Below are 16,486 nucleotides of genomic sequence, written 5' to 3'. Positions count from 1 at the left end.
CGACAATTTAGCATGAAATGGAAGGGGATAAAAACAATCAGTAAGAGTAGAAAACTCAGAAAAAACAATATGACAGGGCAGGGTTCAGTATTTAAAGGTTGCCCCAGTGGTCTACTGGATAAGGCACTGGCTTCCTAACCCAGGGATTTTGGGTTTAAGTCAAATCTGGGATGTCTGATTATTTATGGCTTGTTCACTGTCAATGTTATTTCGACTTAACTTTGGAGAAATATCCCTTGTCTGCTTTCAGCCGATGGCAAGTGGTGCCCAACATGTTCTTGCTCAAGATTTTCGGGGATCTGCAGGATGGGGGGTGAATTGTCTGAAAGAGACAGCACAGTCAAAATGGCTGAAAACCTGCTGAGATTCTCCTGGGGATGGCATGGTGGCTCAGTGGGTTTGATTCCTCCCTTGGGTGTCTGTTTGTGTAGAGTTTCCAAGTTGGCTCCGTGGTTAGCACTGCTGTCTCATAGCACCAGGGACCGAGGTTCAATTTCAGCCTCTGGTGACAGTTTGTGTGGATTTTGCACTTTCTCCCCGTGTCTGTGTGGGTTTCCTCCAGGTGCTCCAGTTTCCTCCCACAAGTAAATTCGCCATGCAAAATTGCCCAGACTGTTCAGGGATGTGAAGATTGGGTACATTTGTCAGGAGTACATGTAGGGGAGTGAGTCTGGGTGGAATTGTTGGGCCAAATGGCCTGTTTCCACACTCTATGGATTCTATGAGAAAGACATTTGGACAGGTACATGACAGGAAATGCTTGTGTGGATGTGGACCAAGTGGAGGCAGGTGCAATTAGTTTTAAAGTTAACGGCTCCATGACACTGCCCCTTCACTTTGGGAGAAGAGTACGCCAAGGCTGGCCCCTGTCCGGCCAGCTGGATTCCCTGTGCGTGGAGCCTTTCCTGTGCCTCTTATGGAGGAGGTTATCGGGGCTGGTTCTGCACGGTAGCGACATTTTGCCTTCAGACCTTGCAGCGATACCTTTACATTGAGCCTCCCCCTGGGCGGGGTGCCCTGGCGACGTATTTTTTCCACCAGGTGCGTAACCTCAACTACGAGACTCAGCTCCTGTTCAGGGACCGTGATGGTTTGGAGGTCACTCTCAGGACACTGCCTGTCTTTTACCAGAACCTGCTCACGGTCTGGAACATGGTCGAATCGCGTCACGCCTACCCTCCGGCAGGAGTAACGGCTGTCGTCAGGGAGACGTTGCTCAGGAATCCGCACCTCCGTACTCGTGGGTTCGAGTGACTGTCGGAGGGGAGGGCCGTGACTGTGAGGGTGACCAGGGTCGGGGACGTGCTGGATGGTGGGGGCCTGGGCTGGACGCTGCCGCAGGATATAGCGAGCAGGGCAGCGGGAGACGTCCGGTACGTGGCCACCACCATCCGACGCCTTAAAACGACGGTGCTCAGACCCCACGTAGTGCCCCAGTTGGAGGATGCTCAGGTGTGCGGTGGGATCCCGTCTGCACTCACTCCTGACCGGACGGAATTTCACATTGGCCCCAGGGTCCTGTACTTCCTGCGGGAGACTGTGCCCCACAACCTGAGCTGTCTCCGGAGTTTTAGTTTTGTCCCTTTCAGGGGTGTATCACAGAGGGCCCTGTACAGACTGCTGCTGCACACCCTCATCCACCTCCCGGACACACCCTGGCGTGCCCATTTACCACCGGGCGGTGGGGACCATGCCCAGTGAAGGTATCTCTACATGGGAGTCCTCCCCCTTTCTCACGGGGATCTGGGGTGGAGGGTATTGCACGCGGCAGTCCGCAGATTGTGGTGGTTCATGGATTCCCAGCCCAACTGCTTGTTCTGTGGTGCTGTGGAGTCCATGGAACAGGACGCTTGCACTCCCTTTTTAGCTTTCTGGGAAACCTTCTCCTCCGTTTCTGGTTGGACTTCAGCCCCACACTCCCCATCATTGGGCACCCAGTGCCGAGGGGGGAGGGTTGGTCAGAGGATCTCCTCGTGGGTCTGCTCCTGGGCCTGGCCAAACTGGTTGTTAGGGCCGATTGCCTGACCCTCTTCCGCGGTTACGTTCGAGCCCGGGTGTCCCTGGAGAAGGAGCACGCAGTGTCTACCAACATCCTTGAGCTGTTCAGAGAGTGCCCTCCCCCTCACTGTTTGGTCACACAGCATTGCCCTTTGATGCTTGTCACTGGTCACTCGGGTGTTTCCTTTCTTCCTGGTGGTGGGAATTGAGTAAAGATTTGTCCATCTGTTGTCTTTCACTGTGTCTCACACCTGCACACACACAACATGGGTGCTGGGGAAAATATAAGCACTACCACAGTTAGGCAGCAGTGCGGGGGTAAAGAGAAAAACATATATAACCAGGAGATTTAGAATCCCCTCAGTCCAGGGCACTGACTCTGTGCTGGCTGAGCCACAGACAGTGTGTTCTTGCAAAACAAAACTTAAAAGCTGCCATTTTAATATCACACATGTGGCCTCAGTGGCCTAATGGATAAGGCACTGGCCTCCTAAGCCAGGGATTGTGGGTTCAAGTCCCATCTGGGGTGTCTGACTTTTAAACCTTGTCTTCATGGCTGATCTTCGTCCGAGGTCAAGTCGATTTCTCATCTCCTCTGGAAAAGTCCCCAGGTCTGTGTTGGGTTGGTGGAACCTTGTGTCAGAAAAATACAGAATGCTGAGGATATGAAGAATATAGGAGTGAATCGTCTGAAAGAGACAGCACAGTCACAATGGCTGAAAAGCTGCTGATATTCACCTGGGGATGGTATGGCGGTTCAGTGGGTAGCAGGACTGCCTCACAGTGTCAGGGACCTGGCTTTGATTCCTCGCTTGGGTGACAGTTTGTGTACAGTTTGCACATTCTCTCCATGGGGTATTCCGGGTGCTTTGGTTTCCTCCCACAGTCCAAAAGATGTGCAGGTTCGGTGGATTGGCTTTGGGGAATGCAGGTTGAGAGGATAGGGGTTGGGCCTGGATGGGATGCTCTTCAGAGGGTCAGTGTGGATATGATGGGCTGAATGGCCTCCTCCCACCCCACTCTAGGGCTTCTCTGAACAAGTTTGGAGCAGATGGTCAAAGGCCCAGTCAAGGCTTCGCTAAGGGACTGCCATCCAGGTGTGTGTTCCTTCCCTACTTTTCCCTGATCTTCCAGAATCTTCTGTGGCTTTCGCCAGTACGATCATGAGCTGGGTTCACATCATCCAATGGGGTCACACCAATACCCTTCACTGTTGTCATGCCAGGAGCTATAAAGTGGATTGCCTCAGGCTGACACTTCTCCAATATACAACCCTCAGTCTGGTTGGAACTGGTTCTTCTTGAATCTTTGTAACTCTTTGATCTTAGTTGCACTGTTCTCTGGAGCTGATAGCTGCTGTTTAATTTAGTTTGGCCAATTTTCTATCAGGTCAAATTTCTCCAGCTGAGGATCAATTGAGAATGCCTGATTTTGTTGCCATGGACAGATGACCACACAGGATTGAGATCAGCTGCACAGAGAAGGTTTCAACAAAATCAATACCCCAAATAAGATTTGAGCCCACAATCTCTGGTTTAGGAAGTTAGTGCCTTACCCATGAGATCACTGGGGCTCCAACAGATAGAGCTACCAATCTATGGACAAAGCAGCTTCTGTTTTGGTTGTGTTGGTGTCAGTCTAAGCTATATTCTGTCAACATTACCAGCTGAACCCCAGATTACCTGCATGTTTGGTATTTATGACGATGTCCAATCTGTCAATGGAAATGATTGAAATCTGGGTGTTCAAGGTTGGAACTGATGGGGCTGTGGCTATACATTTGGGTCCTTACCTTTCTTAGTCAAGGTATTGAATACAATTGCAAGGAGGCTATGATGGAGATGTGAGGTAGTTAGGCCATCGTTGGAGAACTTGGAGTGCCACATCCACAGATTGGACAAACATTTGTGGGAAGGCAACTGCTGACAATCACCAGCCTCTGAGTCAGAGTCGGGGTTCACCAACAGAGTTTATTGTCCAAGGAAATCCCGGAGCTCCGGGGAGAGAGCAGCACCAACAGCACAGTGGTCAGCTGTGATTCTTCTCTCAACCCGGAGCACATGGTCAAGATACTGTTATATATTTTGTGATATAATAGGTCAGTGATGAGGTTATTGTCTCTGTAACATGGCTTGTTTATTGTAAACATTGCAGAATCCTTGATCGTTTCGGTGCAGTTATTGTCAGTTCCAGTGTGGCCTTCGTTAATTTCAGTGCAGTAATTGTCAGTTCCAGCGTCTGTGCGGATGTCCGTTGCTGTAGTAATGGACTCTAATCGCTCTTCCTGAGAAGGACGATTACTGCAGCCTTGATGATAATCCCTCTGTATTGAGGCTGTATCTAACAGTTAGCATTTCTATGAAAGGTGTTGTCTGACCCAGACCCTTCGGCGGGCGTGTATGTTATTCATGTGTATTGTCTCTCCCATCCGCCTTAAAATAATCAACTCGGTTGTGAGTGCATTGTGCTGGCATTCTGGTGGCCCCAGGCAGTGTCTGTGTTTGCTCTGCTGTCTCACTCCATATTGTGGTCTGGCGGCCATCTTGTGTGCCAAGTGGCCAACCTATGGCTCAGCAGCCATCTTGTGTGTCCGTGTGCCTAGTGTCACCCTGCCCCGTGCCATCTCCCACTTCACTCCCCACTTTGTGGTCAAGGAGGCGAGGATATTAACTGTAACAATCCATGCTGGGCCATTGGAATCTCCTTCCTGTCCCGATATAGGGCTGGCTCTCTTCCACAAAGGGGGGTCTCGCAAGTTTGGGCAGATCTTCTCTCTCTCCAGATTTTATTTATTTAAAAAATATACTTTATTCATAAAAAATCAAATAGAAATGCATACACAGGTTCTAAATCAGTTGTGTACAGTCTATGCAGAGAGAAAAGAACCAACAAAACACTGGAATTTTGACATTTCTCAAAGTTCTGTGTTGTGAAAAAAAAACGGCATTTTGTACTTGGGCAGGAAACGATCTCTGTTCATTGTCAGGCACCAAGAGGGTCTGAAAACTGAAAGGACAATGTGATCATTTGTCAGAAAGACCTGAGACTGTGTTGTTTCCCTGTTACACCTTGGCAGCAGCTGCCCGAAACTATAGTGTATCCCTCAGTGTGTCGTGACAGATCTTGGAATATCCTCGGCTATGGCACTCGTTTAAGATGAACTATTCCCAGTAGAGTATTGGCACTGAGTTTTTGTGGCTTATGGGTAAGACTGTATCTTCTGATGTATTGGATTGGTGGTTCAAATCCCTTTTGGGGTGTTGACTTTTTATGCCTGGTCTTTGTGGTGGCTGATTTTCATCCCATATCAACTCCATCTCAATCCAAATTGACTGGATTTTTCAACTACTCCGTTAAAAATCACTTGCCTGCTTCGGGAATATGGAAAATGCTCTTTAGTAGAAACTTGCACAAGGTAATTCCAGGGTTTGGGAGATCTTGGGGTGAATTGTCTGAAAGAGACAGCACAGCCCCAATGGGCTGAATGCCCGCTAAGATTCTGTTCATTTATCCTCAATGCAGCTTTTTGTAACATCTCCACTTCCTCCTTCCCCACTAACTGCAAATATCTTGAAAGTGCTGCACAAAATAACATTGAGCCCTGTGCGGTTTTCCTGTCTGCTCTATTTTTCTCAGACTTGAGTTGTGCAATGTTGGAGTTTGGTGGATTTCTTGTCTCTCCGTTTGGGGAGAAATGGGAGGGAAGATCAATTTATCAAGCAGCCAATGATTTAGCGTGAGATGGAAGGGGGAACAACCAATCAGTGTGAGTATAAAACTCAGAGAAGAACACAATATGAGAGGTTCAGGGTGCAGTATTTACAGGCTACCATTTTAGCTTTGCATGTGTGACCCCAGTGATCTAATGGATAAGGCACTGGCCTCTTAACCCTGGGATTGTGGGTTCATGTCCCATCTGGGATGGCTAACTTTTAAGCCTTGTCTTCACGGCTGATCTTCTTTGTCTGATGTCAAGGTGATTTCTCATCTCCACTGGAAACGTCCCCAGGTCTGTGTTGGGTTTGGTGGGATGTTGTGTCAGAAAAATACAGAATTTTGTGGTGTCTACAGTATATGGGGCTAAATCACCCCTCTCTCTATGTCGGACTTGGAGGGATCAGTCAAAAGTGTCATCCTTTTTTGACTAAAATCTCTCACTTGAAATAAACGAAAGAGGTCCCTGTTCAGTACCTTGTGTTTCTGTGCTAACTGATCGAAGGACATCATTGTGTCTCCCTCAAACAAATCACCCACACAAGACACACCCCTAACTGCCCAATGTCTGAATCCTGAATCTATCATCCCCGGTTGAAAACCTGGCATACCCGGTGTAAGAGAAGATGTCTTGCCAATATTGCCTTCCCTCTGCTGAATTGCCCTCCATGCTTTAACTGTATCGATAACTATTGGGTTATGGCAATATTCCCTAACTGTCCTCATTTTGTCCAAACACAGCAAGTGAGTAAGGTGTCACCTTAGCCTGGGAGGTTTCAATATCGAACCATATTGAAAGAGGGTCCCCACAAGCCCAATCACTCATGTAGGATAAAAGTGAGCTTCGTTGGTAGCTTTTAATGTCTGGGAGATCCACTCCCCCCAGTCTGTGAGACAATTGCAGTTTAGCTCATTTAATGAGGGGCCACTGACGATGCCAAATAAAGGGGCTGAACCAGCCGTTCAGTCTCCTGAATGTTTGCTTATCGAAAATCAGGGAGAGCATCCATATAGGGTATAGTAAACGAGGGAGAATATTCATCTTAATAAACACTATCCGACCCAACCACGAGACCAGAAACGCCTCCATCTTTGAAGGTCTTGTTTGATTTTGTCAAATAATTGAACAAAATTGGCTTTGAACAGCCGATTCAGAACTGGAGTAATGAACATGTTCAAATACACAAAACCCCCCAGTGACCATTTAAATGGGAATCGATATTCACCCTCAAGACTTAACACTTTCATAAGACCACCCATAGGCATAGCCTCTGATTTTGCAATGTGAGAAACAAAGCTCGCACACCTCAATAATTTCAGTCCGAGACAAGATCTGAATCAGTAGTGCCATTTATTTTACACTTGCAAGTGGGTGAGATGTCCAGTGCCTGTAAGGTAGAGGACATACACACACTAAATTCAATTCATACACAACATATGTATGATTTGATGTCTATTGTTTTACACTGCTCCCTCCCCTGTTTACATCCTCCACTTCCCTAAGACCGGCCCCCATTACTCCTGTTTATCTCTTGCCTTATCCAGCCTTGTCTGTGACAAAATGCTTATTCCTGGCCTCACAAGGCTGTTTGACCTCATCCTGCTGTAGGTCATTGTTAGGCATATTCTTTCTTCATCATTATCTACCCCCTTCATCTGTGCCTTTCCCGAGGCCGTTCTGATCCCTATGACCCTTTTAATTGGGGTTTGTTCCTGTGTTTTTGTAAAAGTGGGAAGCAGATGTTTATACCTACTGTTTGTACAGGCGTATCTAGCTTAACTTCATCCCCTCACAACATCTTATCTATTTGCCCGTAATGTCTACCATTGTTTTGCTGGCACATCTCATTCTGACATACAGTTTTAGCTAATACAAAAACAATTATATATTTCCTCCACATCGTTTCCATTCTTGTTGACTCAGCTCGTGGCTAAAACAATTACACACTGGTGCGAGTTCATTTTACTTTGTAAAATGGAATTGCAGAATTGCAGAAGTAACATTAATTTACCTATATCCCACAATTTCTCCCTTTTCTTTAATTACCATTTGTTATCTTCTGCATTTTTCTTTTAGGGGCACCTGTTTCATTAAGGCTGTCTCAATCAGTCTTTGGGTGAGCCCTTGTATACAGGGTATGATACAACAGCCAATGGCCACCAATACCCCGACTACTACTACCAGGGAAGTAAGGATAGAAACCACCACCCCCTTCTACCTTCCAAACCAGGACTCAAGCCATCCTGTGAGAGGTGTATCTACTCCTGAATTCTCAGCCAGTTCCTTTGCTAAGGTAGTCAATCCTCTTAAGGCCCGAGTAATTGAACCATCAGGTGCAGTGTTATTAAGAATAAAGGTCCAACAGTTTCCTCCTAACATCACACACACACACACACCCTTTTTCTGCTAAAATCATATCAAGGGCCGTTCTGTTTTCCTATGCCATCCTACTTGTCTCATCAAGCTGGTCTGATATTCCTTTAACCGTATCTCTTGTATAATTTATAAATCGCTGTTGATTATAGAAAATGTAATTTATCCAATCTATATTTTTATTAATTGTTACCCACCAAAAGAGAGCTGACACAAAGCCTGCTGCAATCTGGTTACGACCCTTGAATTCATCAGGTACCCCCCTAGGGACTCCTACCGAATCGAGATAAATCCTGTCATCGAAAGAAGTGTCTAACAATAATCTCTTACCCCTTCCCTTTTTCCCTACTATCTTTTCCTTCTCAAATGCCAGAGTAAATGGAATTGCCAATTGTACAATTGCACATATCCCTCTCCAATCCGGCGGGAGGGTGGGTCTCAATATTTTGCCTCCACAGTCCCACCACAGATCCGCTCGGGGAACCTTTAGTGCTGAGTAGTTCCCTCCCTTCTCCATTTCGGTAACATCCTTAATCTCTGTACATAATTTCAGCTCCCCCAAGTCTTTCGACCGACTTGTACCTCGTCTACACACACGATGTGTGATTTCCAACTGCGGCGGAAAATATGGGGGGGAACTTTTGCATCTTTCTTCTCCAAAGGAGGGAACATCAGAGATAGGGAGGTACAATTCCTATCATTCCACGCAGTCTCATCCTGATACTGGGCTATCATACATTTCATGCCCTTCCTGTCTCCCTTCCACCCGAGCGGAAAGGGAACCCCCTGGGCCACTGGCCGACCGGAGGCACATGCATAGCAATTGCTCTTGTTCAGACTTTTCACAGTATACTTTACCCATTCAACCCAGGCATTTGCATCCCCGTACCCAGTTTCTATTTCAATGGTCTGTTTCAAGTCCTTTACCTCTATAAATTTTACTACTTTAGGATCATCGGGAGGGGTGAAAGATTGTATCTTATTACCCAGTAGTTCTACCCGTTTTCCCCGTCCTATGCTAATTTGAAAACAATAGCCCAAGAAATCCTTCCCATTTGCTTTCATTTCTATCCCAAATGTTTCATTTCATTGTATCTCATAGGTGCCCCCCCCCCCCACCAGGATTGTTTCGTGCCATGTGGATTTCCTTATTGTCAGGTATACTGGGTTACACTTTTTATCAGGACAATCGCGAGCTGGTCAGAAGGGGGTCTGGTGTACTGTGACGAGACCATTATACTAAGTACCATCCCCAAGGCTATCCCCATAGGACTTAAGATGTATCTCTGAGCTGCGATACTGTCTCTGATTATCTACATCCCCACAATTTACTAAGCTGCATACATCAGCGTCTATTACTTGTGGATTATCAGATTCAGGAACCGTTAATAATACATATGAAAATGATATTTGACGAAATCCCAATACTAAAAGGGCTAGCATCATAATTCTAAGCAGCATCCCCAGTATTCGAAACATCATGCTGAAGCACAAAAAGACTTAATATACAATCTTACAGAAATAATCCCGCACTCGCGTCGCCACTGTATAATTAGTTACTCAAAGTCTCTTTAGTCTGAGTTCCAGCGGATCTTCCGTTGATTCGGCTGTCCAGACTTCTTCCTCAACTGGAGATTCCACTGGCCCTTTGATCCGAGTGTAGTGAGTCCAGCCTTTCTCTGCTGTCTTTATCGCTGTTTCAGGGGTCAAAAGAGCCTGGTATGGCCCTTCCCAGTCCGGCTGTAATTTAGTCTCTGTCCATGATTTTACTAAGATCCAATCGCCCGGCCGGATGGGATGAACGGTGAATTCAAGGGGTGGAGTCTGTGCCAATAAACCCTGTTTCCTGAGGAAGGACAAAGAGGAGGACAAACCCAGTATATACTTCTTTAAAAACAAATCTTTAGTTTCGGGAATTGGCAATTCTCCATTCGTTCCCAAGTAAGGTAATCCAAATAAGATTTCATAGGGGGATAGTCCCAAATCTTTCCTTGGGGCTGTTCATACTCGCAAGAGAGCTATAGGTAAACATTTGGTCCAAGGGAGTCTGGTTCCTATTATCAATTTAGAGAGCTGTCATTTGAGTGTTTGGTTCATTCTCTCAACCCTTCCCAATGATGGCGGGTGCCACGGAGTATGGAACTCCCAGGAAATTCCCAACTCTTTCATTACCCCCGTAACACTTTAGAGGAAAAGTGAGTTCCTTGGTCGGAATCAATATGGTTCACGAGCCCATATCGGGGAATTATGTGCTCCAATATTGTTTTAGACACTCCACTCACAGTGGCAGTAGCTAGGGGGTATGCCTCAACCCAACCAGATAGATGATCTACTATGACCAACATATATTTTAGTCTCCCTACCCTGGGGAGTTCAGTATAATCTACTTGTATACTCTGGAAAGGTCTCAATCCTGGGTCTCTTCCTCCCGGGGTCTGTTTTCTCAAGACTTTCTTATTTACCTTTTTGCATATGATACATCCCTCACATGTTTGTTTAGCAATTGTATATATTCCTTTACATCCATATTCCCTAAGAACCAAATCACACATTGCTTGTACTCCCCAATGGCTGCCTTGGTGTAGGACAGCCATAATCTCTCACATCATCATTTTGTTTAACATTTCCCTTCCATCAGGTAACCTCCAATGCACGTCTGCTGTTTTTACAGTCCCTAAATCTCTCAATTCATTTTCTTCGCTTTCAGTAAATATAGGAGCTTCCCTAGGACCTGGGACAGTAGGTATTAGGGAATGAATCACCACTTCTTGTGGGTTCAGGGCTGCTTCCTTAGCCACTTCATCGGCTAATCTATTTCCCCTAACTTCTAGTTCATTTCCTTTCTGATGACCATTTACATGCACTACTGCTATTTCTCGGGGAAGTAATAGGGACTCCAAGACCCGTTTAATCAATTCTTCATGTTCTAATTCTTTCCCTCGGCTATTGATCAGCCGTCGTTCCTGCCATATCTTACCGAAAGTGTGCACAACATCAAATGCATATTTAGAGTCAGTGTATACTGTTCCCTCTTTATTCTCTAATGCCCTAAGGGCTCTTTCCAATGCATAGAGTTCACAAGTCTGAGCTGACCACCCGTTTGGCAACCGTCCTGCCTCTACCACACTACTGTTTGTCCCGTCTACGACTGCATACCCAATATGTCTTTTCCCTTCAGTCACCCGGGATGATCCGTCTATAAAAAGTCTAGCCCCTGCATGAAGTGGAACATCTCTCAGGTCCATGCGGACCTTAGTTTGGTATTCTATAATGTCAAGGCAATCGTGCCCTGGATTCTGAGGAGAGTCTCCTTCCCCTTTCCAAAGAAAGGCAGCTGGATTTAAACAATTGTCAGTGACCAACACTAGATCATCCTTTTCTATTAATATTGCCTCATATTTCAGAATCCGTGAGTCTGTCAACCATCACCCAGCTTTTTGGTTTAGGATTGTTCTCACTTGGTGTGGGGTGCTTACTATTAGGGCTCCCCCAAATGTAAGCTTTCTGCTTTCCTCCACCAACAGTGCAGTGGCAGCCACAGCCTGCACACACTCAGGCCACCCCCGGGATACTGGATCCAATAGCTTCAAAAGATATGCTACTGGTTGTCTCATTCCTCCCCACCTCTGGGTCAATACTCCCAAAGCCGCTCCCTTATCCACGGTAACAAAGAGGTGGAAAGGTTTATCTAGAGAAGGTCTGGCTGACACGGGGGTATGGATCAGATCTCTTTTGAGTTTCTCAACTCGGTCTTTTTCCTCATCATCCCAACTTAGACATTTTGGTTCCCCCTCTAATAGTTTGAGATATAATTTCTTAGTCTTCTGTGCATAGGAATCAATCCACAATCTGCAACAACCCGTTAGACCCAAAAATTTGCGTAACTCCCGTTTAGTGCTGGGCAGCGGCATTCCCACTATTCCCTCTATCCGTTCTGGCCTTATCTTTCGCTTTCCCTCACTAACTAAATGTCCCAAGTATTTCACTTCTTGCTCCACATATTGTAGTTTGTTTTTAGATACTCGCAGTCCCTGCTGACCCAGGAAATTCAATAATTTGTTCGTGGCTTCTACTACTCTTTCTCTTCTTTTTCCTGTTACTAAGAGGTCGTCTACATACTGCAACAGGGTAGTCCCCTTGGGGCTGCTAAATTTCTCCAAAGTTTGTTCTAACATCTGTCCAAATAAATTTGGGGATTCCGTAAACCCCTATTATCCGTAAACACAGTCCACCGGTGTTGCTGTTTCTGTCCTGTCTTAGGGTCTTCCCACTCAAAGGCAAACAAATTCCTATCTTCCTCTGCCAAGGGACAAGCCCAAAAGGCATCCTTTAAATCTATCACACTAAACCATTGTGGTCATGAGGGATCTTACTTAATAACATATAGGGATTTGGCACCACTGGGTGCCTGATCTGTACTGGATTAGTGGTGCTGGAAGAGCACAGCAGTTCAGGCAGCATCCAACGAGCAGCGAAATCGACGTTTCGGGCAAAAGCCCTTCATCAGGAATAAAGACAGTGAGCCTGAAGCATGGAGAGATAAGCTAGAGGAGGGTGGGGGTAGGGAGAGAGTAGCATAGAGTACAATGGGTGAGTGGGGGAGGAGATGAAGGTGATAGGTCAAGGAGGAGAGGGTGGAGTGGATAGGTGGAATAGACGATCGGCAGGTCGGACAAGTCAAGGAGACAGTAACTGAGCTGGAAGTTTGAAACTAGGATGAGGTGGGGGAAGGGGAAATGAGGAAGCTGTTGAAGTCCACATTGATGCCCTCGGGTTGAAGTGTTCCGAGGCGGAAGATGAGGCGTTCTTCCTCCAGGCGTCTGGTGGTGAGGGAGCGGCGGTGAAGGAGGCCCAGGACCTCCATGTCCTCGGCAGAGTGGGAGGGGGAGTTGAAATGTTGGGCCACGGGGCAGTTTGGTTGATTGGTGCGGGTGTCTCGGAGATGTTCCCTAAAGCGCTCTGCTAGGAGGCGCCCAGTCTCCCCAATGTAGAGGAGACCACATCGGGAGCAACGGATACAATAAATGATATTAGTGGATGTGCAGGTGAAACTTTGATGGATGTGGAAGGCTCCTTTAGGGCCTTGGATAGAGGTGAGGGAGAAGGTGTGGGCACAGGTTTTACAGTTCCTGCGGTGGCAGGGGAAAGTGCCAGAATGGGAGGGTGGGTCGTAGGGGGGTGTGGACCTGACCACGTAGTCACGGAGGGAACGGTCTTTGCGGAAGGCGGAAAGGGATGGAGAGGTAAATATATCCCTGGTGGTGGGGTCTTTTTGGAGGCGGCGGAAATGTCGGCGTATGATGTGGTTGATGCGAAGGTTTGTAGGGTGGAAGGTGAGCACCAGGGGCGTTCTGTCCTTGTTACGGTTGGAGGGGTGGGGTCTGAGGGCGAAGGTGCGGGATGTGGACGAGATGCGTTGGAGGGCATCTTTAACCATGTGGGAAGGGAAATTGCGGTCTCTAAAGAAGGAGGCCATCTGGTGTGTCCTATGGTGGAACTGGTCCTCCTGGGAGCAGATACGGCGGAGGCGGAGAAATTGGGAATACGGGATGACATTTTTGCAAGAGATAGGGTGGGAAGAGGTGTAATCCAGGTAGCTATGGGAGTCAGTGGGTTTGTAAAAAATGTCAGTGTCAAGTCGGTCGTCACTAATGGAGATGGAGAGGTCCAGGAAGGGGAGCGAGGTGTCAGAGATAGTCCAGGTAAATTTAAGGTCAGGATGGAATGTGTTGGTGAAGTTGATGAATTGCTCAACCTCCTCGCGGGAGCACAAGGTGGCGCCAATGCAGTCATCAATGTAGCGGAGGAAGAGGTGGGGAGTGGTGCCGGTGTAATTACGGAAGATCAACTGCTCTACATAGCCAACAAAGAGACAGCCATAGCTGGGGCCCATACGTGTGCCCATGGCTACGCCTTTGGTCTGGAGGAAGTGGGAGGATTCAAAGGAGAAATTGTTAAGGGTGAGGACCAGTTCGGCCAAACGAATGAGAGTGTCAGTGGAAGGGTACTGTTGGGGACGTCTGGAGAGGAAAAAACGGAGGGCTTGGAGGCCCTGGTCATGGCGGATGGTGGTGTAGAGGGATTGGATATCCATGGTGAAGATAAGGCGTTGGGGGCCGGGGAAACGGAAGTCTTGGAGGAGGTGGAGGGCGTGGGTGGTGTCTCGAACGTATGTCGGGAGTTCCTGGACTAGGGGGGATAGGACAGTGTCAAGGTAGGTAGAGATGAGTTCCGCACAACATCGTGGGTTGAAGGGCCTGTTCGGTGCTGTACTGTTCTACGTTCTATGTTTTATATTCTAAATCAACAGAATCTTAGCGGACATTCAGCCCATTGTGGCTATGCTGTCTCATTCAGAAAATTCTCCCCAAGATCTCCCAAATACTGGAATTGCCTTGTGCAAGTTTCTATTACACATCATTCACCATAATCTCAACACAGGCTCAGTTATTTTGAACAGAGTAGTTTGAAAAATGCAGTCAATTTGGATCGTGATAAAGTTGGCATGGGACAAAAGTCAGCTACAAAGACCAAGCTTAAAACGTAAGCAGCCCAGAGGGAATTTAAACCCACAATCCAACACTTAGGAGGACAGTGGTTTACCCAATATGCTACTAGAACACACATAGCCATTTGCAAGTGTAAAGTCTTGGTATCAAGCGATCGGTACAGCCCAGCATGTTCCAACATCTCAGATGACATGTTGAGGGATACACTAAAGTTTCGGTCAGCTGCTGCCAAGGTGTAACAGGGAAACAACACAGTCTCAGGTCTTTCTGACAATTTATCACATCATTCTTTCAATTCACAGACCCTCTTGGTGCCTGACAATGAACAGAGATCGGTTCCTGCCCAAGTACAAAATGCCTTTTTGTTCACATCGATACAGAAGCTTTGAGAAATGTCAACATTCCAATGATTTGTTGGTTTTTATCTCTCTGCATAGACTGTACACAACTGATTTAGAATAAAGGAAAGCATACCAAACCCCTTCTTCACTATCCTATCGATCTGTGACTCTACTTTCAAGGAGCTATGAACCTACACTCTAAGGTCTCTTTGTTCACCAACACACCCTGGGACATTCCCATTAAGTCTATAAGCCCAGCTAAGATTTGCTTTCCCAAAATGCAGCACCTCACATTGATCTAAATTAAACTCCACCCATCACTCCTCAGCTCATCGGCCCTTCTAATCAAGATCCCGTTGTAATCTGAGGTAACCTTCTTTGCTGTCCACTACACCTCCAATTTTGGTGTCATCTGCAAACTTACTAATGATGCCTCATAATGATACTAACATATATATAAATGACGGAAAGTAGTGGACCCAGCACTGATTCTTGTGGCACTTCATTGGTCACAGGGCTCCAGTCTGAAAAACAACCCTCCACCACCATCCTCTGTCTCCTACCTTTGAGCCAGTTCTGTATCCAAATAGCTAGTTCTCCCTGTATTCCATGAGATCTAACCTTGCTGATCAGCCTCCCATGGGGAACCTTGTCGAACGCCTTACTGAAGTCCATATAGATCACATCCACTGCACTGCCCTCATCAATCCTCTTTGTGACTTTTTCAGAAAATTCAATCATGTTTTTGAGTCATGATTTCTCCAGCATTTTCTCTGTTTCAGATTTCCAGCATTCACAGCATTTAGCTTTTATTGGACAGCTTGCCATTTCACTTGGCAATGAAAAACGTTTTGTGATTTACACATGAAAGAACTGAAACCAACCTGGTCATTCTAAAAGATGAGAGACTTCACACACAATCCAGAATTTTTCAATATATAATTTCAGTGACATCACACTGTAAACTTTTGCCATAAATTCTGTGTCTTACAATCTTATACTCCACAACCACCTGACGAAGCAGCAGCGCTCCGAAAGCTAGTACTTTGAGATAAACCTGTTGGACTACAACCTGGTGTTATCTGGTTTTTAACAATGATTATTCAAAACTTGCACAAAGTAATTGCAGGAATTGGGAGATCTTGGGGTGAATTGTCTGAAAGAGACAGCACAGCTTCAATGGGCTGAATGCCTGATATGATTCTGTTGATTTGTTCTCAATGCAGCTGTTTGCAACATCTCCACTTACTCCTTCCCCACTAACTGCAAATATCTTCAAGGTGCTGCACAAAATAACATTGAGCCCTTTGCTATTTTCTTGTCTGCTCCATATTCCTCAGACTTGTGTTGTGCAACATTGGAGTTTGGTTAATTTCTCGTCTGTCCGTTTGGGGACAAATGGGACGTGAGATTGATTAATCAAGCAGCCAACAATTGAGCATGAGATGGTCGGGGTCAAAAGCAATCACTGAGAGTTTCACACTCAGAAACACACAGTATGAGAGGTCGGGTTCAGTACATAAAGGCTGTGATTTTCGTTGTGCTGTGTG

General features: G+C 46.5%; 1 non-coding gene across 1 annotated transcript; it reads left to right on the top strand.

Annotated features, from left to right (window-relative positions):
- The first annotated feature begins 2,454 nt into the window (after positions 1-2,454).
- trnar-ccu (transfer RNA arginine (anticodon CCU)) lies at positions 2,455-2,527 on the top strand. Its single transcript has one exon. It is a non-coding gene; the product is annotated as a tRNA-Arg (tRNA).
- Positions 2,528-16,486: the final 13,959 nt, after the last annotated feature.

The sequence above is a fragment of the Chiloscyllium punctatum genome, chromosome 18, assembly GCF_047496795.1.
Source record: "Chiloscyllium punctatum isolate Juve2018m chromosome 18, sChiPun1.3, whole genome shotgun sequence".
Classification (NCBI taxonomy): domain Eukaryota; kingdom Metazoa; phylum Chordata; class Chondrichthyes; order Orectolobiformes; family Hemiscylliidae; genus Chiloscyllium; species Chiloscyllium punctatum.
The sequence above is the reverse complement of the archived record's forward strand: the minus strand, read 5'-3'. Positions and strand labels throughout refer to the sequence as shown.